A 27,315-nucleotide genomic window follows, 5' to 3' on the forward strand; every position below is an offset into this window, starting at 1 on the left:
TCACAAGGTAGTCATGCTGGCCAAGTGACTATCAACTAAGCCAGAGTTCGAGAGGCCTTCTACACCCCTAACCGGGTGAGCAGGACAGAAAACGTCAATCATCTCTCTGATTGAATCTGGGGGATGTGGCTCCTTTGTTGGCTCAGCTCATGACAGTCCAGAGAGTTAATCAGTCTTAATAGAGATTACCTCAGTCTGTCCAGTTTCTGTCACTGACCTGTAAAATGGCTGGACAAAGGATTTCAATGGCTTTTCCACCCTTTGGAAATCCCTCACAATTTTAGAAAGTTCCACTCACTTTTCCTCAATTTCTCACTTTTCTATAATTCTTTTTTTTAATATTTATTTATTTATTTATTATGTATACAATATTCTGTCTGTGTGTATGCCTTCAGGCCAGAAGAGGGCACCAGACCCCATTACAGATGGTTGTGAGCCACCATGTGGTTGCTGGGAATTGAACTCAGGACCTCTGGAAGAGCAGGCAATACTCTTAACCTCTGAGCCATCTCTCCAGCCCTCTATAATTCTTAGTAAATCCTACTTGCGCCAACCGCGGTGGCACTCACCTTTAATCCTGGCACTAAGGAGGCAGAGGCAGGCAACCTCTGAGAATTCAAGGTCTGCCTGATCTACACAGCGAGTTCCAGGACAGGCAGGGCTACACAGACAACTCTGGATAGAAAAAACAAAAAAATCAAACAAACAAAAATAAATAAAAATCCTACTTGCCATATTACACACTCCCACAAAAGTTCGAATTAGTAATTGTGTGGTACAACAGTGAGCTCGGAGCCACTGGCAGGACAACTTTTCATGAATGTGTCTGCCATCTCAGGTCCTCATTTCACGCACCAGTGGGCTATAAAAAGATCTCATTGATCCCAAAACCCTGCATCAATATAATGGATCCATGAGCGCAGTTTATCATATGTTAGCATTAAAATGATATATGTCGGTAATTTGATTTCAGCTTCCCGTTTGTCTCTAGTGTTTGCTTACAGAGTGGTAAGTAATCTGGAGGAGCGCTGTGCTCCCCACATGTGGTGTTTACTTAGTAATTAAACTTCAGACTTCCTCTTTTTGCCCTTTGGACATACAGCCACCATTAGCATCAAGTTTCGTTTTTGGTTTTTGTAGTTGTTTTTGTTCTTTAGTTTGTTTAGATTTTTTGTTTTTGTCTTTCTGTTTTAAAATTGTGTTTCTCTTTATGCTTGCAGCCACTAGAGGTTGTTTGTGGAATTCATATAAATACTCGTCGGGTGATAAATGGATACACATTTCTTTAAAAAGAAATGAGCTACTTCTGGAGCAAAACCTGTGGTGAACCTCTCAAGAGGTAGAGCCAACTCTGAAGGTCATTCTTCCCGAGGTGTCCTGGGGGCTTTTCTTCCTGTAGATCAAGATTCAGATAAAAGGACCCCTATTACCAAGAATCTTGGACAACAGAGGTCAATCTAGAGGTTGACGTTTCTACATGATGCTGGTGCTGTTGGCAGAGCAGATGAGGTGACTCTTTAGCTGATTTTGTCACTGTTGGCACACAGCCACCTCCGTGTGTGTCCTTTTGAGACATTCCCATTCTGCAGAGTGGGCCAAGCAGTCCTTTGTCCGCTATTGTGTCTGTGTGGCACAGGTCCTTGAGTTGATATCTTTTGTCCTTAGCAGCAGGTTTAAAATAGAAAGGAGTCTGGGAATCTGAAAGGTCCTCTCCTGGAGTTGGCTGTTCTGGCAAGTAATTCCTATAAGTCAGAAGCTGTGTAGAGCCGGGCGGTGGTGGCGCACGCCTTTAATCCCAGCACTTGGGAGGCAGAGGCAGGTGGATCTCTGTGAGTTCGAGACCAGCCTGGTCTACAGAGCTAGTTCCAGGACAGGCTCCAAAACCACAGAGAAACCCTGTCTCGAAAAACCAAAAAAAAAAAAAAAAAAAAAAAAAAAAAAAAAAGAAGCTGTGTAGAGAGAATATTTATGAGTTCCACGTTGACACCATGATCATTACTTGTGCAAAAATATTTGCATGAACATACATACACGTGTATTAATTTAACATAATTTCTGGACAGGGATTCTCTGTGTAATGGGCCTGGTTGTCCTGGAACTCACTTTATAGACAAGGTTGGCCTAAAACTTACTGAGATCCACTAACCTCTGCCTCCCAAGTACTGGGATTAAAGATGTGTGACACCACTGTTTGGCTTAATATAATTTCTTTATTGATTTTTTTTTTGAAATTTCACAGGTTATATCCTAATTCCACTCACTGCCCCCCCCTAGTCTTCCCATATCCAACTCTCACCCCTGAAGCACCCCCACCAAAGGAAAATTCTTAAAAAAATCAAAACCAACCAAAGAAAAACCTTTTCACTTCTCCATCTTTTCCACCTCTCCAACACCTCTTCATTCATCCTGGTGGCATGGGGACCCTCAATATATCACTTAGTACACCCTTTTGTCCAATCAGCTGTACTCGCAAATGTTCATTGCAATGAGTCACTGGTCTGGTTCAAGGCCTTTGGTTTCTGGTACACCATCTTCACTGGATTCTCACCAAGACTCCTCTCGGTTATCCCCAGCTGTCCCAAGTCATGGAGATCCTGCAGGTATCATTTGGCAGGACCAGTCCCTTTATGAGCTCCAGCAGGTCCTAGAAGGTGTAGATGGTAGGGTGGGCTAACCCAAGGCCTGGCTGTGGGCCTGAGTGGTAGCTGAACTGGTCAGTCCAGGTCACTGGAACAGCCAGTCTCAGGTAAAGGGTGGAGCCAGATCCCCAATGCCCATGCCCTCAGGATCAGTTCTTCCTAGCCTGTGGTGATGAGGGCTGGCACCATCTCTCTCTAGTGCAGGGGCCAACTCTCCAGTGAGGAGCGAGGCCGGCTCAGGATGGCCTCCTATTTCATCATGAATGGTTCTCTGAGGTGACAGACATCAAGACAGACCCCAGCTACTGCAGAACCGTGGACCCTGACATGACCCCCTGGCAGCAGTTTGGCCCAGATGACATCCTGGCTCTGCGTGGAAGCATAGGCCACCCAGATTGGCATGGCCCCAGGTGGCAGCCCAGACACCAAAAATCTGAATGGCCCTCGATAGCAACAGGAGCCGTGGACATCAACAGCGACCCTGGCTGCAGTAGGGCCACAGAACCAGATACCATCCCCAGTTGCAGCCCTAGCCCGGATGTCACCATGGCACAGTATGAGTATGTGCCACTCAGATCTGTATGGCCCCTGCTGCAGCATGGCCCTTGTGCATCAACATGGTCCCAGGTGGCTGATCAGACCCTAAGCAACCACACGGCCCTTGGTTGCAACCGGAGCCACAGACACGACTCATACCCTGGACGCTGTAGTTTTGTGGACCCAGACATGTCCCTAAGCAGCAGTCAGGGCTCAGAGGACACCATGGACCCAGGTGGCAGCACAGATCATTCATACCAGCATGGCTCTGGCCGTGGCATGGCCCTTGGACACCAAAAAGGCCACAGGTTGCAGCCCAGACTCCAGGCTCCCGTGTGAACTGAACATGTATTTTTAATTATTTTATTATGACTGCCCTAGAACTCACTCTCACTCTGCAGACCAGACTGGCCTCAAACTCCCATCCACCAGTCTCTGCCTCCTGAGTGCTGGGACTAAAGGCATGTGCCTGATGTGCCTTAACTTCTGAGTGCTGGAATTACAGGTGTAAGCCACCATGCCAGCTGATACATGTCTTCTTTATCCATTCATCTGTGTGCATCTGTGTGATTCCATATCTGCCTATTATAAGTAAAGTTACCCTGACCATGAACTCCTCAGGATTCTGGTTTCATTTGTGAATTCCTCTGTAATTTTTTTCCGGTACTTTCTATACTGTTATAGACCAAGTTGCATTTCCATTCAGTATAACAGGATCCTCTTGTCTCCTTGTCCTTTTAAATGTATGTTATTTTTCGTTTGTGCAGGCATGAGGCTGTGGGAAATGTAAAAGAAATGTACTGGATTTTCTACGAAAGAGTTAAATAAGACAAAACTCCTGTGCCGTTGTGTGCGTGTGTGTAATAAAGAAGCTGCTTGGCAGGAACTCAAATTCACTCAGAGTCAGCACTTCTTGAAATCAAAATATGTGCTCAGGTTTCATTTCTCCCTAGAATCTGCAAATTGTATAAGAATGTGAGGCACGGGACCTCCTTTCCCTTAGAAATAAAATCCTAGTAGGGCCCCCACTGGGTGTGCTTGCCTAATTGATTTGGCACAGCTATGCCCCCTTCTGCAGAAGGAAAACCTTTTTGTCTAACTTGGATAATGTGGCCAGTCATTTTCTTGAGACCTTAGGTCCATTTCTTACAACTTGGTGCCAAATGTACAGCTCTCTCTGAGACCAAGGATCTTGGGGACAGATTCCCATCCTAGGAGGTGCACACCCCAGCCTTGTTGGAGGGGCCCTGGATGTGGAGACACTCTCTGGCTCCAAAATCAACAGAAACCCTGGATCAAAAATAAAGCCACAAAAAATGAGCTTCGTGACTAAGCCCCCAGTGTGGGGTTGAAGGTGGGTGTTGTTGAATAACTCCAGGAAGGAATAAGATTTGAAAATTCTCCCTGTAATTATCCCTAATGATCCATTAGGATAAATGGTAAGTTTCTGGGAACACAGCACCTGAAGCAAAAAATTAATTGATTAATTAATAAAAATCTTAGAACTGTTTTGGTGGTCAGGACATCTTAAAGGTTTCATGGCTATTCAGAAATGTGCGAGATTAAAGTATCTGTGAACTCTCAAGCTAAATTTCTCAGATAGGACTTGGCCGGAGATGAAGAAAGCAGTTTGGACAGAGTACGAGAAACTTCCATGTGGACCTACAGGGGTGCTGATCTGGAGCACACCCTCATATGGTGTAAGGTGGTCTACATGGACTCTGTCCTGGAGCTATCTAGTCAGGAATTTGCTGTTACCCACCAGTAGCCAAGAAAGAGGCCTCTGTGAAATATCCTTAGAGTTTTCAGGATAGAAAAAAGAGGGAAGGAGGTTAAGCCTCTGATTGAGACAACACAACACAAAATAGGGATAGGACAATGGGCTTCTCCTTCCAGCAAGGGGAGAGATAAAAGACCTGAGACCAATAAGAACAAATCTTCCAGATAGGCCTCTGGTACACATGTTCCAGTAATAGGAAGATAATGCTTGAACCAAAGGAAACAGATGCCTCTGATAGAGGCTCAGTGGTATGGGACGGCAGATCAACAGGATCAGTTTTGGGGCCCCAATTCTGTACCTGGCTAAGCTGATGTCTCTCTAGTGAAGAAACTAGAATAATCATAGAAATATTACTAATAATAGACATAGGCCTGATAATAGGAACTGAAGAGGTTTCTTGGGAGAGACAAAGGATGCTAAACTATACTTAGAACTAACAGCAAAGCAGGCTTAATTCTGAGCACCCACGTGACAACTCACAACTGTCTCTGATTCCAGTTCCAGGGGATCTGACATCTTTTTCTGACCTCAGTGGGTACTGCATGAATGTGCTGTGCAGACATATGTGCACACAAAGCAGCCATATACATAAACTGTATTACACATAAAACAACAATAACACAAACAGTTGATCGTACATAGCAAGAACCTTATTGGAAGAAGAAATGATCTTTCTGGCTACCTTTGGGGCTGTAGTCCTCTCTACCCTAGCCAAGGGAAGTAAGTCTCCATCATCTCCAACTGTAATTACAGGGTTAACCTAGGGGAACTTTAGACTCTGCATGTGCTTTTTTTTTCCTACTTTTTCTTATATTCAGGGACTATTCTGTCACTTCAAGTTCATTGACTCTGGTGGTGGAGTGGAATTTTTCCCCTAGCTCTCAGACTTAAAAATTAAAATAAATAAACAGTTAAAGTTCAAGTGGAGAGGAAGCTTTCTTACCCTGTGGAAACTTGGAGAACTTTCTTGGGTGAACAAATGTATGTGTCCTAAATTTTCCTCCGATAGGTGTCCTCCACATCATGATTGTGATGATGCATTTTAGGACACTATACTGTGAAGGGAGTGTCTCACTGATGGATCCCAAGCATCTTGGCATAAGTCCTAGAAAATGCCAAGACAAAATCTGAATAGTGAAGGGCAATCCAGGAAACTGCAAGAACCTTCTGTGTAACTTTTTTTTTTTAAAGCAAAGTCTCATTCATCATCATTCATCACTGGGATATATGGCCTATGTGTATATGAATTTTATTAGGGAAATAGAGACTCTGGGAATATTTTTCTGTAAGGGTAGTTACCCAAACTAGCCCCAATTCTAAGCCAGAGATTCCTAAAGATGACTCAAAAAATGCAGGTAGGGCTGGAGAGATGGCTCAGAGGTTAAAAGAACTGACTGATGTTCTGAAGGTCCTGAGTTCAATTCCCAGCAACCACATGATGGCTGACACCCATCTATAATTAGATCTGGTGCCCAGAACACTATATACATAATAAATAAATTAAAAAATGCAGGTACTAAAAATTAAAGATTTAAGCTGGATGATGATGGTGCACGCCTTTAATCCCAGAACTCAGGAGGCAGAGAAAGGTGGATCTCTGAGTTCGAGCTCAGCCTAGTTTACAGAGCGAGTTCCAGGGCAGCCAGGAATACACTGAGAAACCATGTCTCAAAGAAAAGATAGATAGATAGAAAGAAAGAAAGAAAGAAAGAAAGAAAGAAAGAAAGAAAGAAAGAAAGAAAGATTGATTTAAGATAGACAAATAGATAGTAAGGATTGAAACTGGCTGGAATAGATCAAATATTGTCAGCACATTAAATAGGTACTATTGTTACTCTTGTATGCAGGTAGGTCTGAAGCTCAAATGGTCTCATTCTTGCTCAGATGGACATCAGACACCTTAGGGATGAGATGCATGGTCTTCATTTTCCAGGATGAGATGGCCTAGGGAACCATGTCTTCTAAATCCTAGTCCCTTATGTTCCCAACCACAGGGGAACTAAGCCAAAAACCATCCCCTCAACTCTTTGACCTTCCTTGATAGGAAACAGTTATACCTCCTGTCTCCTAAGGTGGGGAGAGGAGCTGGAATTTTTGGGAAATGTGTCTGAAGGTAGGAACCTCCATGCCTTTGAGGAGCTATGATACCACACGAGCCTGAGCACTGCCAGAGTAGAGGTTTAGTAGATCATAACACAAAGTCTTACCAACCAGTTGAACTAGAACCTGGTCCAATTGGTTATCCCTTTCAATACAACCTAACATCAACCTACCAAGGGCAACTCCAGTGTTTTTTTTTTCCCCAATGGTTTTTTAAATCTAAAATGGGATGTCATTGATCCTCATGTTTCTAGAAATTCCACTAGAGTGCAAGAGGAGCCCCAATGAGTTTAAGACTAGAAACCAAAGGGCATTAGTATTTGGGTTAATCTTATACTGGCAATCTAACATAAATAAAAATGTGGGATGGATAAAGGGTGTGTTTTAAACTCAACAAAGATTTTTTTTTTTTTTTTGGTTTTTCGAGACAGGGTTTCTCTGTGGCTTTGGAGCCTGTCCTGGAACTAGCTCTGTAGGCCAGGCTGGTCTCGAACTCACAGAGATCCGCCTGTCTCTGCTTCCCGAGTGCTGGGATTAAAGGCGTGCGCCATCATCCAAAGTACTCTATTAAGGGTACAGCAGATTATCTAAAGCTCACCTGGGAAACGGTGTGGGAAAATAGACTAGCCCTCAATATGATGCTGGCACAAAAAGGGGAATCTGTGGTGACTGGTAGTCAATGTTGGACTTCATTCCTAAAAAGAAAGCTTCCAGTAGCACTATGCAAAGACTCTTCAGGGAGGCTAACCAAAATTATGAAGAGGCAAAGGTTCCTCTATCTTGTCTCAGTTGGAGCCATCGTTGGTTTGATCTGTAACTGACACACACATCCCTCTTTTCTTCTACCCCCACTGTCACAAGTCCTATGGGAAAGCACCCAATCCTGTTCTAGGAACTCAGGGTTGAAAAGCCTCAACTAACTGCATATTCTTAGGCTTCTGTTCAGTTGCTTGGTTGCTTTACTTCTCCCTGCAACTCCGAATCAGGGTATTGTTTTCTCGTGTTCTTTTCCTTTAAAAGCTCCCTGTAAAATGCATTCTGGTGCTGCTCTGTGATAAAAGTGTTTCTCTCCAGGCAATTGCTGGCTGGCTTGATACAGAGTCTCAATTCGGACTTTTGTCATGCTGAGTGGTCTTTGGGTCTCCACCCAGCAACATTTGGAGATCCCACTGAGATCCTTTTGAGACCCTCACCAGTTTGACCTACTCCCAGGTCTTGGCACAGGCTATAGACCACAATGGGCACAGACTCCCTCCTAAAAGATGCAAAAAATATCACAGAACACTGGAAGATAAGATCTTGGTGCTTGCAGTGGTCCAGGCCCCTCTGACACCGCTGTCTAAATTTCTTCAATAAGAGTCACCTGGTCTGGGCCGGGCGATGGTGGCGCACGCCTTTAATCCCAGCACTCGGGAGGCAGAGGTAGGCGGATCTCTGTGAGTTCGAGACCAGCCTGGTCTACAGAGCTAGTTCCAGGACAGGCTCCAAAGCCACAGAGAAACCCTGTCTCGAAAAAACCAAAAAAAAAAAAAAAAAAGAGTCACCTGGTCTGTCACCTTCTGAGGGAAGTCTGTTTAGAACCCAAAGGAACGAGCAACTACAGCCACTGATCCAGTGTCCAGCCATGACTGGATTCTCCTGGTCTGTTCAGATGTATGACTGTGGAGTGGCTGCCCAGTTGTCTTTACTGTCTGTCTCTTTGTGAGTCTTTCTATGTGTTTCTGTCAGTTCTGTTTCCCTATATTGACTAGTGGCTTTCTCTGGTATGAGAACCACCCACCCTCACCCCCGCTTAAGTCCTATGTCCTCTTGTTGGGGACCTGAATTCTTTTGTCTCTATCAGGTTGCCCAGAGAAACCCCAAACCCCCACCTGTCTACTCCTTGAGTGCTCTCTTGTTTTGCTGCTGAACTCCCTCTCAGTCAGTCCCAGTCCCTGTGTGGAGGCTGGGAAGGGTCCTTCTGCCATCTAAGTGGGAGGAATACTGGGAGGGAGAAATAGTTCCCCATGCCTCTCACTCCTTCTGCTCCCTCCCCACCACCTGCTCTAAGTATCCCCAGAGGAGGGGGAAAGTTCCCCAGGGCCATGCAGGGTGGGGTGCCAGCTGGGGTTCCACTCTTTATACTTTCATAATTTGTGTCTGCTTTTCAATCAGTGATCTTTATAACTGGAAAACTCAAAACCCACCATTCTCTGAAAAACCGCTCCCAAGACAGGCAGGACAATTGCTGCCAGACAATACAGCCTGGATAGAATGGGTTTTCCAACACTAAGCAGACTTTAAGCAGTTTTCACTGGGCCCTTTTTAGAATGATTAAAGACAATTGCTAAGAAGATTGCCTTTGTCACCCAGTCCCAGATATTAGAAAAAAAGTTATAGCCAGGTGGTGGAGGCACATGACCTTAATCGTAGCACTCAGGAGACAGAGGTCAGGCAGATCTCTCTTGTGAGTTCAAGGCTAGCCTGGGCTACACATTTAACAAGTTCCTGGACAGCCAAGGCTACATAAAGAAACCCTGTCTCATAAAACAAACACAACAACAACAACAAAATTCAACAATTTAAAGGTCTCAACAGGTCCCAGTTGCTGGAGATAGCTCAAAGGGTGTTTAACAAAAGAGAATTGATTGGAACGAGCCTTCTGCATAAACTGAAAACCACATCACCTCTGATGGTGAGACACAGACTTCTAGATACCCAGCAAAATTTGGTGCCTTGCCCTCTGTCAGAAGAATATCTCCTTGCAGCAAATCTTGCCTCCAATCAAAAGATACAGTTGGACTATCTCTCAGATTGACAACAAAGATTCCTGGGGGTCTGAGCAGAAACCAACCCCCAGGACTGGCCCAACACCAAGTTCAACTAACCAGTTCGGCTATCCCTGTGCAGATTAAATAATACCCAAGGACCCTGGAAGCAAAAGGGGAAATTGCAGTTCATATTGCCTGAATTAGGGAGACAGGCATCCTGGTGTCCTGCCAGTCTCCCTGGAGTCCACTTCTGCCTGTGAAAAATCCTGAGACCTCGGATTACAGACCTGTAATCTGAGGGAAGTGAGTAAGGAGATCAATACTATCCACCCAATAGTACCAAACCTATGTACTCTCATGAGTCTGATTCCTCCAGAGAAACAGGTGTGCACTGTCTTGGACCTGAAAGATGCATTCTTTATCCTCCTGTTGGCAAAGGTGAGTCAAGATATCTTTGATTCTAAATGGACATTCCCAGAGGGGGATTACGGTAGGCAGCATTCCTGGACCAGGTTGCCCCAGGATTTAAAGACACTAAATGCAGACTTTTTGCCCTTCTGTCAGAGGTTTCTTGGGAAAAAATAGATTATAAAATGGCCACCAAGGGCCGGGCGGTGGTGGCGCATGCCTTTAATCCCAGCACTTGGGAGGCAGAGGCAGTAGGATCTCTGTGAGTTCGAGGCCAGCCTGGTCTACAAAGGGAGTTCCAGGACAGGCTCCAAAGCTACAGAGAAACCCTGTCTCGAAAAAAAAAATGGCCACCAAGGAACTGCTGCAAGAGTTACAGACCTTGGGCTATAGAACAGAGTGTCATCGGCTAAGAAAGCCCAACTTTGTACATCAGAGGCTATCTATCTTGACTACCAGGTGAGGAAAGATGAAAGGACCATGTCTCAGAGTAGGATTGCTGCCGCCCTTCAGATCCTTACATCAAAGACTTATAAGACACAGGTTCCAGAGTTCCTAGGTGCTGCTGGTTATTGCTGCCTCTGCATACCAGAGTTTGCAGAAATAGCAAAGGCTGGGGAGGCGGGCACTAAGCCCCTAATCTGGACTGAAACTAAACAAAAGGTGTTTGAAGTTTGACAAACAGCTCCAACTTCTGCTGGAGCCCTAGCACTTCCAGATGTTTCAGAGCCTTTTCATCTGTTTGTTCATGAAACAAAAGGCATTGTACTAAGAGGGTTTTAACTGAAACTTTGGAGCTTTTGAAATGCCTGTGACATACCTGTCCAAATGATTGGACCCTGAAGGCACAAGATGGCCCACCTGTCTAAGAGCTGTGGCAGCTACTGCTAGTTTCATGAAAAAAGCCAACAGGTTAACTCTGGGTCAGAATCTTATACTCACAGTCCTCCATAAAGCTGAAGCCCTCGTCCGAGGAGCATCAGAACTCTGGTTGTCTAAGGCCTGTGTGATCTAATATGAGGCCCTATTCCTGGAACACTCTCGAGTCTGGTTTGAGAAAACCAATGCTGTTGCACGCCAGGCAAGAGAAGCCTATTACCTCTGAGCCCACACCTTGGAGTGTCATCTACACCGGAGGCTCGGGCTGCACCCCGAGACCTCGGTCAAGCAGAAAGCTCACACCAGTCACAGCTCACACACCACAGGCCTGGCCAGCACAGGCCTTCAGGTCCTCATCTCCCATGCCTCCATGCAGTTCACGTCTCTCTGCTGAGGTCAATGTGGCACTCCCACAGACGACAGGTCACTCTACCCTGCATGTAAGCACCCCTCTGAGGGGGACACCAGGAGATCAACAGTCAACAGAAGTAAGAAATTGTATGGAACCTTTATGTCTTGTGATTGGTGGGGAGCTTCTGTGATTCTTTAGGCCACAGTCATATGCCCACATGGTGTCTCTGGACAAGGGATGGTGTTCGGGAGCCAGACGAGCCATGAGGCCGGTGATGGGCAGGCCTGAGGTGTGTGAGCTGTGAATGGTGTGAGTTTTTTGCTTAACTGAGGTCTCAAGGGTGCTGCCCGAGCCTCGGGAGTAGGTGATACTCCAAAGTCTGGGCTCGGAGGTAATAGGCTTCCCTAGCCTGGTGTGCAACACATTGCCATCAATCCTCTTGCCTAATAACAGCCAGCAGGTGTTCATCCATGACTGTCTCAGATGATAACTCCTGAAAGATGACGATACAGTGCTCACCCCAGATGGGAACAGCTTCATTTAAGATAAAACTAGTCACCACAGGCCCTCTAGTCTTCCATAAAGTTTGGCATCAGACTGTCTGACAGACCCAACCAACCTCTGGGTCCCTGACCAGTTTCCCTCATTCAAGCCCAATAATACTGTCTGGGTCAAGTGGATAATGAAAGGGGCCCTGAAGCCAACTTTAAAAGGACCATATATGGTGATTCTCTCCACTCCTGTGTAGCCATGAAGGTAGCTGGCATTGCACAATGGATCCACTACACCCAGGTTTAGAAAGCTAAAGCCACAGATGTTGAGGCCAAATGGATTGTCTCTAGACTATGAACCCATTAAAATTCAGATTTCATTGGCCCCGAGTCCTTCCATTTCCTGTCCTTCTACCTCCTCTTGGGTCTGTTGTTTGGTACAAATACAGGGCCGAACTGTGGGCCCTCAGCAGGAAGAAAATGTTTGGCTTTGCTGAAATCCTCTGGATTGTGTGATCGTTTTCTTGAGACATCACACCCGATTCTTGTATGCTGACATCTAACTGTGGATTTAGTCTGCCATTCTCTGATGATCAGAGACCCTTTCCACATACCTCTCATTTCTTGAGTAGTGGTTTCTCAGCCCCTTTACCCATTTTTTAATTAAGTTGCTTGTTTTGTTCTGTTTGGGATTTAGTCGTCCGACTTCCTTAGCTATTCGGGACATTAACTCCATCGCACATATATTCTCGCAGTATGTTCTGTCAATTAGGAATCTGATTTTGATTTTGTTGACTGTGCAAAAGCAAGATAACTCCCACCCTTCCAATGTGTGAGCACTAATCCTTTTCAAGGACTTGTATTAAGTTTTTCCCTAAGAGATTTAAGAGTTCAGGTCTTAGGTAGGTCTAGTGGCCCAGCCTGTAACCCCAACTATTCCTGAAGCAGGAGGATAGACGGCTACTGCAAGGCCTCCCTGGGCTACAGACCCAAATGAAAAAAGTCTGGGAAACAATAGGAAGATGCCTTGAACATGTAAACTAAAAAAAAAAAAATTAAGTTAAAGTCAGGCAGTGGTGGTGCTCGCCTTTAATCCCAGCATTCGGGAGGTGGAGGCAGGCGGATCTCTGAGTTAGAGGCCAGCCTGTCTAGAGAGTGAGTTCCAGGACATCCAGGACTGTTACATAAAGAAACCCCGTGTCCCCCGCCAAAAAATAAGTAAAAGATGTAACTCAGGTTGGGCCTACTGACACACATCTTTAATCCCAGCACTCAGACACAGAGGCAGGAGGATCTCTGTGAGTTCAAGCTGAGCCTGGTTTACACAGAAAGTTCCAAGACAGTCAGGGGCTACAGAGAGAAACCCTGTCTCTCAAAAACAGCAAACCAAAAGAGATATAATTCATTGATAGAGTGCTAGCCTATGATGTGTGAAGCCCTTGGCTTAATAACCAGTAGAACGAAGATTGCAAATTTTACATTGGTGTTTTGAGTTTGATTATCTGTACCTCCTCATAGCAGGGCCTTGCACATATAGGCAAGTGCTGGACCATAGAACCATAACCCCAGCCCTGTTTTGCTTTTCTGAGTGTATGTGTGCTAGGGTGGCCCAAAACTCATGGTAGTTCTCCTGCCTAATCTTTCCCAGGACTGGATTTATAGACAGAAGCTACCATGCCTGGTTGTATATGTTGGAATGTGATATGTTCGGTGTCCTGGTACGTATGTTGCCCTTCTATGGGACATTTTCCCCCAGTCTACTTTCTTTTTTACTTTTTTTTTTTTGTTTGTTTGTTTGTTTTTCGAGACAGGGTTTCTCTGTGGTTTTGGAGCCTGTCCTGGAACTAGCTCTTGTAGACCAGGCTGGTCTCGAACTCACAGAGATCCGCCTGCCTCTGCCTCCAGAGTGCTGGGATTAAAGGCGTGCGCCACCACCGCCCGGCTTCCCCAGTCTACTTTCTGTCCCAGAAGTATATGAAACACTCTGTTTATAAATTGCTCCTAGCAGGGACCTAGAGCTGGTCCGGAACCTGGTCTACGTCATTCTGAGATCTAGTCTATATACCTGGGGCAAGTGTGGTCCAGTGTTTGATGTGTGGAGGAAGGAAAAGTTTAAAAATAGTCATTGAAAAAGACAGCTATGTGGCCCAGTCGCTAGCCGTAAGATCTTTCTTTCCTCACCTGCACAATGAGATGATATTCACCTGCATTAGAGGCTCAGAATTTGTGCTGGCTAGTTTTATGTCAACTTGACACAAGCTAGAGTCATCAGAGAGGAGGTATCTCAAAGGAGAAAATACTTCCAGAAGATTGGGCTGTAGAAAATACTTCCATAACATACAGGACATTTTCTTAATTAGTGATTGATGGAGGTAATTGGTCCTGGACTAGTAGTCTAGGGTTCTATTTAAAAAGCAGGTTGAGCCGGGCGGTGGTGGCGCACGCCTTTAATCCCAGCACTCGGGAGGCAGAGGCAGAGGCAGGCGGATCTCTGTGAGTTCGAGGCCAGCCTGGTCTACAAGAGCTAGTTCCAGGACAGGCTCCAAAACCACAGAGAAACCCTGTCTTGAAAAAAAAAAAAGCAGGTTGAACAACCCACATAGAGCAAACCAGTAAGCAACATTCCATTATGGCCTCTTCATCAGCTCCTGCCTCCAGGTCCCCACCAAAAAAATAAAAAATAAAAAAAGAGATGTCATGACCAGTTTTCCTATTGTCAGAGAAAAGTTTTAAAAAACCAACTACTGGGGCTGGAGAGATGGCTCAGAGGTTAAGAGCACTGCCTGCTCTTCCAAAGGTCCTGAGTTCAATTCCCAGCAACCACATGGTGGCTCACAACCATCTGTATTGGGGTCTGGTGCCCTCTTCTGGCCTGCAGGCATACACACAGAGAGAATATTGTATACATAATAAATAAATAAATAAATAAATATAAAAAAAAATAAAAAACCAACTACTACCTCCATTTCAGACTAGAATTAGAGATGCTTCTGTATTTGTGTCTACTTTCATAACACTGATAGCTATATACTGACACAATTAAATAGACACCAGAATTACTATATACACATGTTTTCTAGCTCACAACTTAGACAGTCCAGAAGCAGTGACAACTCACCAGTTAAAGGACACTCAATACTCACACGCTACCTTCTAAATCCGTTTTACAGCAACAAACAGATTGGGGAGAGTTGCAAAAAACTACCCAGATCTTCCTCTCTTCTACAAAATGAAAGAAATCCTTATTCAGTAAAAGAAGGACAACAAACACTGTAGCCTCTGGCCCAGTGTGAAAGCTATCTGACCCTGGTGAATGGACAAAAGGGGTCCCAAGGAAAAGGTGGAAATAAACACTTAGTCCACATTTAGGGGAGGGGGGCAGAGAATAGGTGTATGGAATAGGACAATACCATAAGACGCAAGGACCTAATTTTTAAGACTAAGACATAATAAATCGGGGACTTGGCTCCAAGATGACCAAAAAAAGGAGAAACAACGGTCGTGCCAAAAACAGCTGCGGCCTTGTGCATCCAATTTGCTGCACTATCTGTGCCCGCTGCGAGCCCAAGGACAAGGACAAGGCTTGTAGAGGCAGCTGCCATCAGGGACATATCCGAAGCGAGTGTCTTCGACGCTTATGTGCTCCCCAAACTCTATGTCAAGCTGCATTACTGTGTGAGCTGTGCTATTCATAGCAAGGTAGTCAGGAATCGATCTCGGGAAACTCGGAAGGACCGAACACCCCCACCACGATTTAGACCTGCTGGTGCTGCACCGCGACCTCCCCCAAAGCCCATGTAAAGTGGCTTCATAAAGATAGAAGAAAACACCTTGGAAAAATAAAATGGAACTTAAACTTTAAAAAATGTCATCAAACACTAAAAATCAAGGACCACTCCAGGAGTAAAGACAGCTAGTTACATGGAACATCTTGAAGACCTCTGAGACATAGCACAAAAGCCACCTGAGTGTGACATAATTATTTAGGAAATCAGAGGTCGTAGCTCCTTGTCAAACACCCTGTAAAGCTGGGGTATCACTCCAAGAAAAACAAGCCACGTGTTCTGCCTTCAGCTGCAGAGCAGTGGGACAGATGCGGAGCCCAGGGAGACACAGCCCAGAAAGGCATCCTTAAGAAAACTGATCTGGAACACAATGATGGGGGGGAGAGAAAGCAACAGTGTAGGAATGCTCCCAGTCACAATAGAATTGGTGATGAGCAGCAAACAGGAAATTCTAACTAGCTGAAAGCAATAAACTAAAGAATGAAGAACCATGGTCTAGTTTTGCAGAGAAAACTAGTTGATTGATCACTCAATCTATATAAAAGCTCCCTAGAAGGAAGTGAGAGATCAAATCAAATAAGAGAAAAGGCTTACAAACATGTTATATGCTTGGAAGTAATCAAGAATAGTTCAGAAGCTTACATATGCCCATTTTCCATTGGGGTGCAGGAAAGGGTGGTGTGTGTACAGTTCAGGGGAGTATAGTAAAGGGATTTTTATGGGACTTCACTGAACTTAGAGAAACATGGAATGGGGCTAGGACTTTCTACTGAACCTATAGATCAGTGGTTCTCAACCTGTGGGTTGCGACCCAGTTAAACCTCTATCTTCAAAGAATATTTGTGATACAGTTAACAACAGTAGCAAGATTACAGTTATGAAGCAGCTATGAAAATAGTTTTATGCTTGAGAGTCACCACAGCATGAGGGTTGCACTGACGGGCTGTAGCATTGGGAAGGTTGAGAACCATCGTTATTGATGGACAACTGCTTGTGGATGCTTTTCTTTTTCCTTTCTTTTTTTTTTTTTTTTTTTTTTTTTTTTTTTTTTTGTTTTTCGAGACAGGGTTTCTCTGTGGTTTTGGTTCCTGTCCTGGAACTAGCTCTGTAGACCAGGCTGGTCTCAAACTCACAGAGATCCGCCTGCCTCTGCCTCCCGAGTGCTGGGATTAAAGGCGTGCGCCACCATCACCCGGCTTGTGGATGCTTTACTTTGGACCACTGAACGAAGCTTGAGAACAAGGCAATGGTGTGTGGCAAAGGGATGTCTATGTGTATATAGTTTCCAGTCTCTCTCCCTGTGACAAAATCAGTTTAATGAACATGTAAAGAAGAGTCAGGAGTAGTGGTGCATGCCTTCTGAGTTCAGGGCCATCCTGGTCTACACAGAGAAACCCTGTCTCAAAGGAAAAAAGAGAATTCAAGAAAGAGTATAGAGGTAATTATTATATTCTTCAGCAGCACTGAGCTTTGTAAGCAGACAGAGTTATACTTTTCTAGAATCTTCTGCTCTCGTTTACTATAATGAGTATAAATAACAGAGCATCATATTTGGGAGTAGCTATTCTTGGGCTCCTTCATAGGCTTCAAATACTCCATTGAAAAAGGACATAAATTCATTTGAGTCACACCGTGGGACAGTTTTACCAAGAGCCATGGGAGATAGTTCATTGAGTAAAGTGTTGGTTCTGCAACCAATGAAGACCTGCGTTCAGACCCCAAGCCCATCTGTAAAAGCTGGGGATGGTGGCACACTGCAGCACTAGTGGGCAGAAACACGTGGGATTCCACGGGCTCGTTAGCCGGCTAGTCTGCCTGAAGCGAGCAGCTCCAGGTTTCAGGAGAAACCCTATGTATTAGTTACTTTTCTAGTGTTGCGATAAAAGATGATCAAGTCAACTTAGAAAAGAAAGAGATTCTTTGGGCTTACAGTTCCAGAGGGTTAGTCCAGGAGGGTGGAGTGGAGGCAGCAGCATGGCAGCAGGAGAGCAGCTGGGAGCAAGCATGATGCTGAGAGGGTGAAGTCAGAATGGTGCAAGTCTTTAAACACTCAAAACCTGCATCCCGTGCCATGCCAACGAGGTTGGACCCCTTGAGCTTTTCCAAACAATGCCACCCATCAACTAGGGACCAAGTATTCAAATGCCTGAGACTATGAGGGACATCTCATTCAAACCTCTACACCCTGTCTCAAAACCATAAGGTGGGGGCTGGAGAGATGGCTCAGCAATGAAGAGCACTGGCTGATCTTCCAGAGGACCCAGGTTCATTCCCAGCTCTTGTTTACGATTGCCTATAACTCCAGTTCCAGGGGAAAGTTCCCTCTTCTGTCCTCCACCTGGGCACCAAGCACACAGTAGTATGCAGACATACAAGCAGGCAAGACATCCATACACATAAAATAAATTTAAAAGCTAAACAAACAAGGTGGAGAGTAATAGAGAAAGACACCTGAAGTTAATCTCTGAACTCCAAATTACTATGCCTGCACACACGCGCACACATACATGCGTGCCTGGGATAAAAACAATAGATTAGCTTGCAATTAATACAAACTAATGGTTAAATATGATAACAAGAGCAGAAATTAAGCTTAAGTTTAATTTTGTTCCCTCCTAAGAGTGACATCAAGGATACCTTGGGCTACAAAGTAAAACTCTGCCTTTAAAACAGGAACAAACAAACATTAAAAACAGAAACAAGCTGGGCGGTGGTGGTGCACGCCTTTAATCCCAGCACTCGGGAGGCAGAAGCAGGCAGATCTCTGTGAGTTTGAGGCCAGTCTGGTCTACAAGAGCTAATTCCAGAACAGGTTCCAAAGTTAGAGAGAAACCCTGTCTCAAAAAACCAAAAACAAACAAACAACAAAAACATCAGCTTACCTAAACAAACGAAAAGCAAAAGCCGCCCCTCAACTATTGGTCCAGATGCCCTGATTTCAAAACCAATGAGATTGCAAGTGAGTAAAGAAAAATAAAAATACAGATCAGTAGCTCTTGGTACAAAACCTGTACCAAAATGTGAAATGAAATGAAATAAAATACTGTGTAAAAGGAATTAGTGCCTGGGAGATAGCTACCAGGGTAAACTGTTTTCTGTGTATGCATGAACATTTGAATTCAGATCCCCAGCAACTATGTTTCCTTTTGTTTCTTAAGGCAGTACAACAGCGTCTATTAATCTAGTGATGGGTGGCCGAGACACTCAGATCATGGGGCTTGTAAGAAGATAACATACCAAGGTGGGCAGTGGTGGCCCCACACCTGAAATCAAGGCACTCGGGAGGCAGAGGCAGGCGGACTCTAAGTTTGAAGCCAGTCTGCTCTGCAAAGTGAGTCCCAGGACAAAGAAACTCTGTCTCAAAAACGTATGTATGTATGTATGTAAGTATGGATACACAAAACATACCACAGGCCAATGGAGTTTAGTGTCAGACCACAAGGGAGGTTAAACTTTTAAAAAAATCCATAGGCATGGTGAAACATACCTGCAATCCTAGCACTTGTGAAGCTGAGTCAGGATTGGGACTTCAAGGGTAACCTAGACTACAAAGTGAGACTTTATCTTCAAAAAATTGATTAGCAACCAGGGGGTGGTGGCTCACGCCTTTAATCCCAGCACTCGGGAGGCAGAGGCAGGCGGATCTCTGTGAGTTCGAGGCCAGCCTGGTCTACAAGAGCTAGTGCCAGGACAGGCTCCAAAGCCACAGAGAAACCCTGTCTCGAAAAACCAAAAGAAAAAAAAATTGATTAGCGAAAAAAACAAAAAAAACAAAAACTGGGCTGGGAACACAGGTCAGTGGTAGACTGCTTGCAGACTGCTCTGGACAGAGACTTATTCCCAACTACTGCTGAAGTGACTGTGGTAACGCCATCTTGTCCTGATCATCTTCTAACTCCACTTTGCTCAGACACCTTTCAGTCCTTAACCCCTTGAAAAGCCATGCCCACCTTGGCAGCATATTCAGAACTTTCCATGGCCCTGACCATGGTCTAGATAAATAATCAAAATATCTGCTGACTGTATAATCAAAACAAATGTTACAGGTTCCCCTGACCCACGTCTGACAATGACATCATTATGCTTTGTTCCTTTACAAAGGTTCTACCTTTGAACTTCGGTGCTGAGTGTTCTTTGGGGCAAGAGCCTGTTCTCCATTGCTGGCCAATAAAGGACTCTAATTTGGCCTTATATGCATAGCGGTTTGTAACTTTCTTTCTTTTATGTGCATTTGTGTTTTGCCTGCATGTATCTTGGTGTATCTAGGAGTTACACACACACACACACACACACACACACACACACACACACACACACACACATCTTCTTAGCTAAATAGGAATAGAAGGAAATGCTGCCACAACATAGAGTATGCAAAAATAAGTCAGCAATGCTTAAAGTCTAAAATAGTTCTCTTAAGATTGTAATAAAATGTCAGGTGGTAATGCACACGCCTTTAATCCCAGCACTCAGGAGGCAGAGCCAGGCAGATCTTTGAGTTCAAAGTCTGGTTCCAGGATAGCCTGGGCTATACAGAAGAGCCCCGTTTTGAAAAGAAAGAAAGAAAGAAAGAAAGAAAGAAAGAAAGAAAGAAAGAAAGAAAGAAAGAAAGAAAGAAAGAAAGGAAGGAAGGAAGGAAGGAAGGAAGGAAGGAAGGAAGGAAGGAAGAGAGGGGAAGGAAAGAAGAGAAAAAAGGAAGGAAGGAAGGCAAAAGATTGTAATACAACACAGGAGTTCCAGAACAGTGGTGGTTCTGGTCGATTCAATAAGGTTTGAAAATAAAAAAAGGAAGCCGGGCGATGGTGGCGCACGCCTTTAATCCCAGCACTCGGGAGGCAGAGGTAGGCGGATCTCTGTGAGTTCGAGACCAGCCTGGTCTACAGAGCTAGTTCCAGGACAGGCTCCAAAGCCACAGAGAAACCCTGTCTCGAAAAACCAAAAAAAAAAAAAAGAAAATAAAAAAAGGAGCCGGGCGGTGGTGGCGCACGCCTTTAATCCCAGCACTCGGGAGGCAGAGGCAGGCGGATCTCTGTGAGTTCGAGACCAGCCTGGTCTACAAGAGCTAGTTCCAGGACAGGCTCCAAAACCACAGAGAAACCCTGTCTCGAAAAACCAAAAAAAAAAAATAAATAAATAAAAAAAGAAAATAAAAAAGGAGGGCTGAGGGGGCTGGAGAGATGGCTCAGTGGTTAAGAGCACTGCCTGCTCTTCCAAAGGTCCTGAGTTCAATTCCCAGCAACCACGTGGTGGCTCACAACCATCTGTAATGAGATCTGGTGCCCTCTTCTGGCCTGCAGACATACACACAGACAGAATATTGTATACATAATAAATAAAAAAGTATCATTTAAAAAAAAAAAAGGAGGGCTGAGAGAAAACAAGGAGAAGACTGATGGAAACACAACTGTCTAGAGTAGAGTATCCCAAGGCAACTTAGGCTCACTGACACATCTCTGCAATCCCACCTATTCTAGATGCTGAGGGAGGAAGACTCCCTGCCTCAAAAGAAAAAAAATTTCAAGGGCTGAAGTTCAGTGGTGGAGTGTTGCCTAGCATGTTCCATCCTGAGTTCCAACCCTAATACTGGGGAGAGGGGGCTAAAAAAAGGAAAAAGAAAACCTTAAAGAATGTACAAAAAAGATAACAAATAGGCAGTAGAGTGTTTCATCAAGCTAAAACTATACAAAGCCAGTAATGAAAATCCATGTGAAAACTGTGTAGTGGCACACATCTGTAATCCCAGCAGTTGAGAAATGAAGACAAGATGAACAGGGGTTCACGGACAGATTCAACTACAGGATGAGTTTGGAGCCAGACTGAGTTACATAAGAGCCTGTCTCAAAAGAAAAATCAATGTACTAATATGCTCAAAACAAGCCACAATAAACAGAAAATTTGTAATGTCTAATTTATGCAACAGAAGGAAAAACATCATTATTACACTGCTATAATACCGAAATTATGAATGTGTAACAAGGTCCATTCAACATTGTCTATATGCTGAAAACCAGCTGGGCAATGATGGCATACACTTTTAATCTCAGCACTTGGGAGGGAGAGGCAGGTGGATCTCTGTGAGTTCGAGACCAGCCTGGTCTACAGAGCTAGTTCCAGGACAGGCTCCAAAGCTACAGAGAAACCCTGTTTCAAAAAACCAAAAAAATAAATAAATGAAAGAAAGAAAGAAAGAAAGAAAGAAAGAAAGAAAGAAAGAAAGAAAAAGAAAAAGGGGGGCATTAATGAAATGCGATGCTCTCCAAACAGACCTACAGATTCTAAGTAATCCAAAACTCCTAGCAGAAGTTTTATGGAGGGCTGGAGAGATGGCTCCGTGTTTAAGAGCATTGCCTGCTCTTCCAAAGGTCCTGAGTTCAATTCCCAGCAACCACATGGTGGCTCACAGCCATCTGTAATGAGGTCTGGTGCCCTCTTCTGGCCTGCAGGCATACACACAGACAGAATATTGTATACATAATAAATAAATATTCTTTTTTTTTAAAAAAAGAAGTTTTATGGAAACTAACTAGCTGTGCCAAAAACGTATAGAGGATTTCTGGTTTACCGTCCAGAATGTTCAGAGCTTGAAAACTGTCATTCTAACCAGGCTATGATGGCACAGGCCTTTAATCCCAGCACTCGTGAGGCAGAGGTAGGCGAGTCTTGTGAGTTCAAGGCCAGCCTGGTCTACAAGAGCTAGTTCTAAGACAGTCAGGGTTGTTACACAGAGAAACCTCATCTCAGCGAGAGAATAATGAACAACAACAAAATAAACCCTGGGCACAGGGAGAGCGATGACATGCAGAGTCCAAAAATTCTTTATGACTTTTACCTCAGGTTTCATGATGATCAGAGAAAATATGCTTCAAGAGGGGAAGCAGGTACAGCCACCTTCATATACATTCAGCCGTTCCTGCAATACACAAGAGCATTTTCTTCTGAATAACGCTCAAACTAAACTGCTTTATCAGAGACTAAAGGACATGGAAAAGGGACACACCCAAGTACCCAATTCCAGCCTGCGCTTTCCCCTTAGTAGAAAGGCAATATCCAAGCCACATTTCTCTAGTAATCATATCCTACTTACACAGAGAGGGTGAGATAATTAGAGGGGCAGGCAATTGTAGTTCACAGCCCAGGAGCACAGAAGCGCTGAAAGCCAGAATGATCAGGAGCACACAGAACACCCAGACATCTTACTACCACAGGAGTGAAAGCCTAGATACTGGAGTTCCTTTTACTGGATACATCATGCCTGACTTTCCAAAAAAAACTAAGAAGTAAATGTGTGTGTGTGTGTGTGTGTGTGTGTGAGAGAGAGAGAGAGAGAGAGAGAGAGAGAGAGAGAGAGAGAGAGAGAAAGAGAGAGAGACAGAGACAGAGAGAGACAATGCGCATGCCCTAGTTAGTTTTAACTATCAACTTGACACAGCCTACAGTCATCTGAGGGATTGCATAGATCACATTGGCCTACCGGAAAAGGACTCAGTCTACTAAGGGTAGTCTCATTCCCTGGGTGGGTGGTCCTGCCTGTATAAGAAGGCTAGCTAAGAATGGGCCAGCCAACAACATTCATTCTTCTGTAGTTTCTGCTTCAATTCCCCGCTTGAGTTCCTGCCCTGACTTCCCTCAATAGTGGACTTATGCTAAGGGAGTGCAAGCCAAACAAACCCCTTCACCCTCTATGTTGCTCTTGATCAGCGTATTATATGAGAGCGCTAGAAAGGAAAGTAGAACAGCATAATAAAGGCAAAAGACATAGTTTTAACAGACCAGCATGCATTAGTTACGGACTTAAATATGTAATGAATATTGAAATTATTAAACTAAAATATTTGTCTGTTTTTTAGTGCTGATTCAACTGCTGAGAGTCAATTAATAGCCGTAAGTCTGATGAACAATGGCTGAGGCAGGAAGATTGGGAATTCCAGCTCAGCTTGATCCACATAGTAAGACCCTGTCTTAAAAAAAACAAATGGTATGAGCATAGACTCAGAGCCTTCAGTTTGGCCAGAAAAGAGGAGCAGCAGGTTTCTTGTTTTTTGGGTTTTTTCTCCTGAGCCTTACAACGAAGGTCATTTTGGGGATCCATATGCAAAGCCAAATACTGGAGTATAACTTGCCTGATTTCTGGTCTTCAAGTCTCCATAGAACCTGTTATATTGTTAACATCTCAGAGAGGATAAGATTCATCACCGGTACCCTGGTGCTCTCCTGTCCAACCACTTATGTGCCTCTTTGAAGCCACAGTCTTCAGACTGCCAGTTACTGAGCTAAATTCCTGAACCTGCTGCTCTGCAGAAAGATCCACTGACAAGAAAGTGTTTTACACAAATGAAGATAACATTCCAAATTGGTTTCTCAGGCCCTATACTATTCATTCTTCAAAAGTGTAATTTCAACTAAAGCCATCAGTGTCCTGAGGAATTCAGCATTCCCATGACTCAGATGTGGCTTTCTTTGCCTGCAGAACCATTTAAAGTGACTCGGAGTTGATGTTCGAACTTATTAAAGCTTTGCTCAAAGCCTCCTTCATCTATGCAGTGGGAATAGTTGCCCTGTATCCATAAGTAATAGAGATTAATAACTGACAAGGACTCATTATTCTGGCCCTGTAATGTCCTATGCAAATGAAAATACTTTTAAAAAATTTTTTGTTGTTTTTATTTATTAAAAAAATCAATTTGTTCTGGAGAGATGGGTTAGTGATTAAAAGCATTGGCTGCTCTTCTGAGGATCTGGGTTCAATTCTCAGCACCGACATGGCAGCTCACAACTTCTTGTAATTCCAGTTCCAGGGGATCTGAAACTCTTACACAAACATACATGCAGGCAAAAAACCAATGCACACGAAATAAAAATAAATACATATTTAAAAAAACCAAAAAGACAAAAAAAATTATTTATTGCATGTGTATGAATGATTTTTTTCTTACATGCATGTTTGTGTACCACGTGCCTGGTATCCAAGGAGCTCAGAAGATGGGTTGGATCCCTTGGAGCCAAATTTACAAGAGACTGTGAGCTTTCATGCAAAAGACTAACTGTGCTAGAACTTCATATGTCACCAAAAAAAAGCCGGGGAAATGGAGAAGCTGGGCCTGTAATCTCAGCTATTTTGGAGGCTGAGGCAGAAATATTACAACTTTAAGACCAGCCTCGGCTAACGTAGTAATATCTGGAAATAAGAGACACAAGCTGGGAAAGGTGGGAGTTAGAAGTGGTGAGTGAGAGACATGGATAGCCTCGGCTACATTAAGACTTTGTTTCAAAAAAAGGGGGGGATGACTGAAAATAGGTTTTGTCCAAGTAAATGTGAATTTGACAGCTCTTTTTAGGCACGAGAGAAATGCAATCTGTTTTAATGAATAAAATGTATTGTATGTTTCATGATACAATACAAAATGTTGATCTATGTTGGAGAAGTCATTCACATCATTAAACTCTGCCTAATTATTTGTACCTCTACAAAATTAAGATTCTTACCCTATACTGTAACGCCAGCTCCAAGGAATCCTATGGTTTCTTCTGACTTTCATTGGCAGCTGTACTCATGTGCACATTCCTACACACATACAGAATTAAAAATAAATCTTAATAAAGAGGGAGGCCTAGATACAGTTCAGGGGTAGCATGATTGCCTAGCATCACAGGGCCCTGGGTTCTATAACCAATACTCAGGACGAAAGGCATTATAGTTACTCTAGGGGAGGGCAAAAGAGTGAGATACAATCATTGACAAATACAGCAAAAGTTCAACTATAATGTTAATGTTTGGTTTTATTCCGTGTGTATTTTGTCTTAATTAGCTCACAACATATAATGCTGCCAAAATAATTTTCTAAAACATAAAGTTCATTTTAACATTCCTGTCACCCGATACATACATGGGAAAAAATGAGATCATAGAATTCTCCAACTTAATGTAACAAGCTATAACATCTGTTATACCAAAGAACAAATATACAAACTTTTTTTAACATTCTGCTACTGATGGATACTCAGGTTATTTCTTGTTACTTGCCACAAAAAGAAAGCTGCACAAGCATCCACTTTACATATCCTTATTTATATACTGTTGCTTTTCTTTCTGAAGGATGGATTCTTAAAAGTCAGACTACTGAATTCCAGATATTGAGCCTTAGTATTCCATATACTTGGTCAAGTAATATCTGTATTTTTCCCTAAATATTGCTACATTAATGCTTCCAAATGATTGCAACAACTCAAACTTTATTCAGCAGTACCTAAGTAAGATAATGAAATTTCTTTTGACCAAATGAGTATAGGACAACAAAACAACAGAACATTCTTTAAGTCCTATTATAATAAGCACTCATCTGCTTCCAAACCACGTATTCAGTGTTTTATACTCGGGTCCTCATTTGGGGTACATATGAAAGGCATAGAAGGAAAGCTCGACATACCATAATTAGTATGTTACAAACAAGTTAGTTTTATCAAAGTACTAAGTTTTGTTAGAAAGAGCTGAGGCCCAATAGGTTACGCTGATCGTGGAGGCCTCTGCAGGGCTGAAGTAAACACTACATTTAGGAGACTCGCGGTACGCGTAAAATCCCAATTAGACAAAGGAAAACGAAAGGAAACCTCTATACTGAGCCTTTCGGTACGAACCGGCCTCGCTGACTTGACGGGCTCATCCGTGGAGGCCGGGTGACGCGGAGACCGATCATTTATCACGTACAGTGAAGTAGGGGAGAAACATGCAATGCAAGGCGGCTACTCCTCCCGCTTGGCAGAACACGTGGTCGGAGTAGTGGCCGATGTCCGGGTCACCTCTCTGACCAGAGCGAGGCCGCGCACTCACTCTGGCAGACATATTAACTGGCCAGTTTCTCCACTCTCCTTATAGAGTCATCCTCTAGCTGCCTTGCTAATCCAGGGAAGTAAGCATATATCCCGACCCGGCCATTTTACACGTTATACAACACTGGATTTCTGGCGCCAAGAAAACGGGGACGGAAGGGGGAAACACAGACGAGCTTTCATCACAGCCGAATAGTCCCAGATCCGCACCGCGCTCTCCACAAATGGCTACGCCAGCTACGTAACCCGGATAGTCAGCGGCGGCTTCCGCAGATGACTGACCGCTCGCGGTTCCTCTAAAAGCTGCCTGTGTTTGCTCGTTTTATATGTTTCCCCCTCTTCTTGCCCATCTTCCCTTTGTTTTCCTTTTCCCCTCTGGAGTTTCTTCTTTCTGCTTCTGTAGAAGAGGGCTTTGTGTTGCATTCTGAGACCTGTGTCGGAGCAGCATCTGTAGTTTTAGCCACCAGGATTGCTTTAGCTGCTAACTGCTGTGGCTATCCACATGTTACAGACGTTAGCTGGAGAAGTAAGCCATATGCCTGGGATTGTCCACAAACTTTGTATAAAGACTTACGAGATTATGCCTTGTCTCTAGGAAATTTATAGGGCAAGTCACAGGGCAGAGGCTGACAATAACCCCTTCGGCTTAGGGCATTCTCACCAATACTGGTTACTACACAAATTAGAAAGGGATCCTGTGTTATCAATAAAGGGAGAGAACAAAACCCAACCTCCGTTTTAAAAAGAAGATTCTCATTTTACCTATTGCA

The 27,315-nt window shown here is 43.9% G+C and overlaps 1 long non-coding RNA gene and 1 pseudogene across 1 annotated transcript; one reads left to right on the forward strand and one right to left on the reverse strand.

Moving 5' to 3' along the window:
- Positions 1–967: 967 nt before the first annotated feature.
- On the reverse strand, positions 968–26,743 carry LOC121445548. The gene is made up of 4 exons (XR_005973958.1): positions 26,354–26,743; positions 25,205–25,283; positions 22,551–22,631; positions 968–1,756 (listed from the first exon to the last, which is right to left on the reverse strand). It is a non-coding gene; the product is annotated as an uncharacterized LOC121445548 (long non-coding RNA).
- Positions 15,410–15,737, forward strand: LOC121445547 (annotated as a pseudogene).
- Positions 26,744–27,315: the final 572 nt, after the last annotated feature.

Source organism: Microtus oregoni, unplaced genomic scaffold (assembly GCF_018167655.1).
Source record: "Microtus oregoni isolate MIOR12 unplaced genomic scaffold, Mior012 000203F_ref0000192, whole genome shotgun sequence".
Classification (NCBI taxonomy): domain Eukaryota; kingdom Metazoa; phylum Chordata; class Mammalia; order Rodentia; family Cricetidae; genus Microtus; species Microtus oregoni.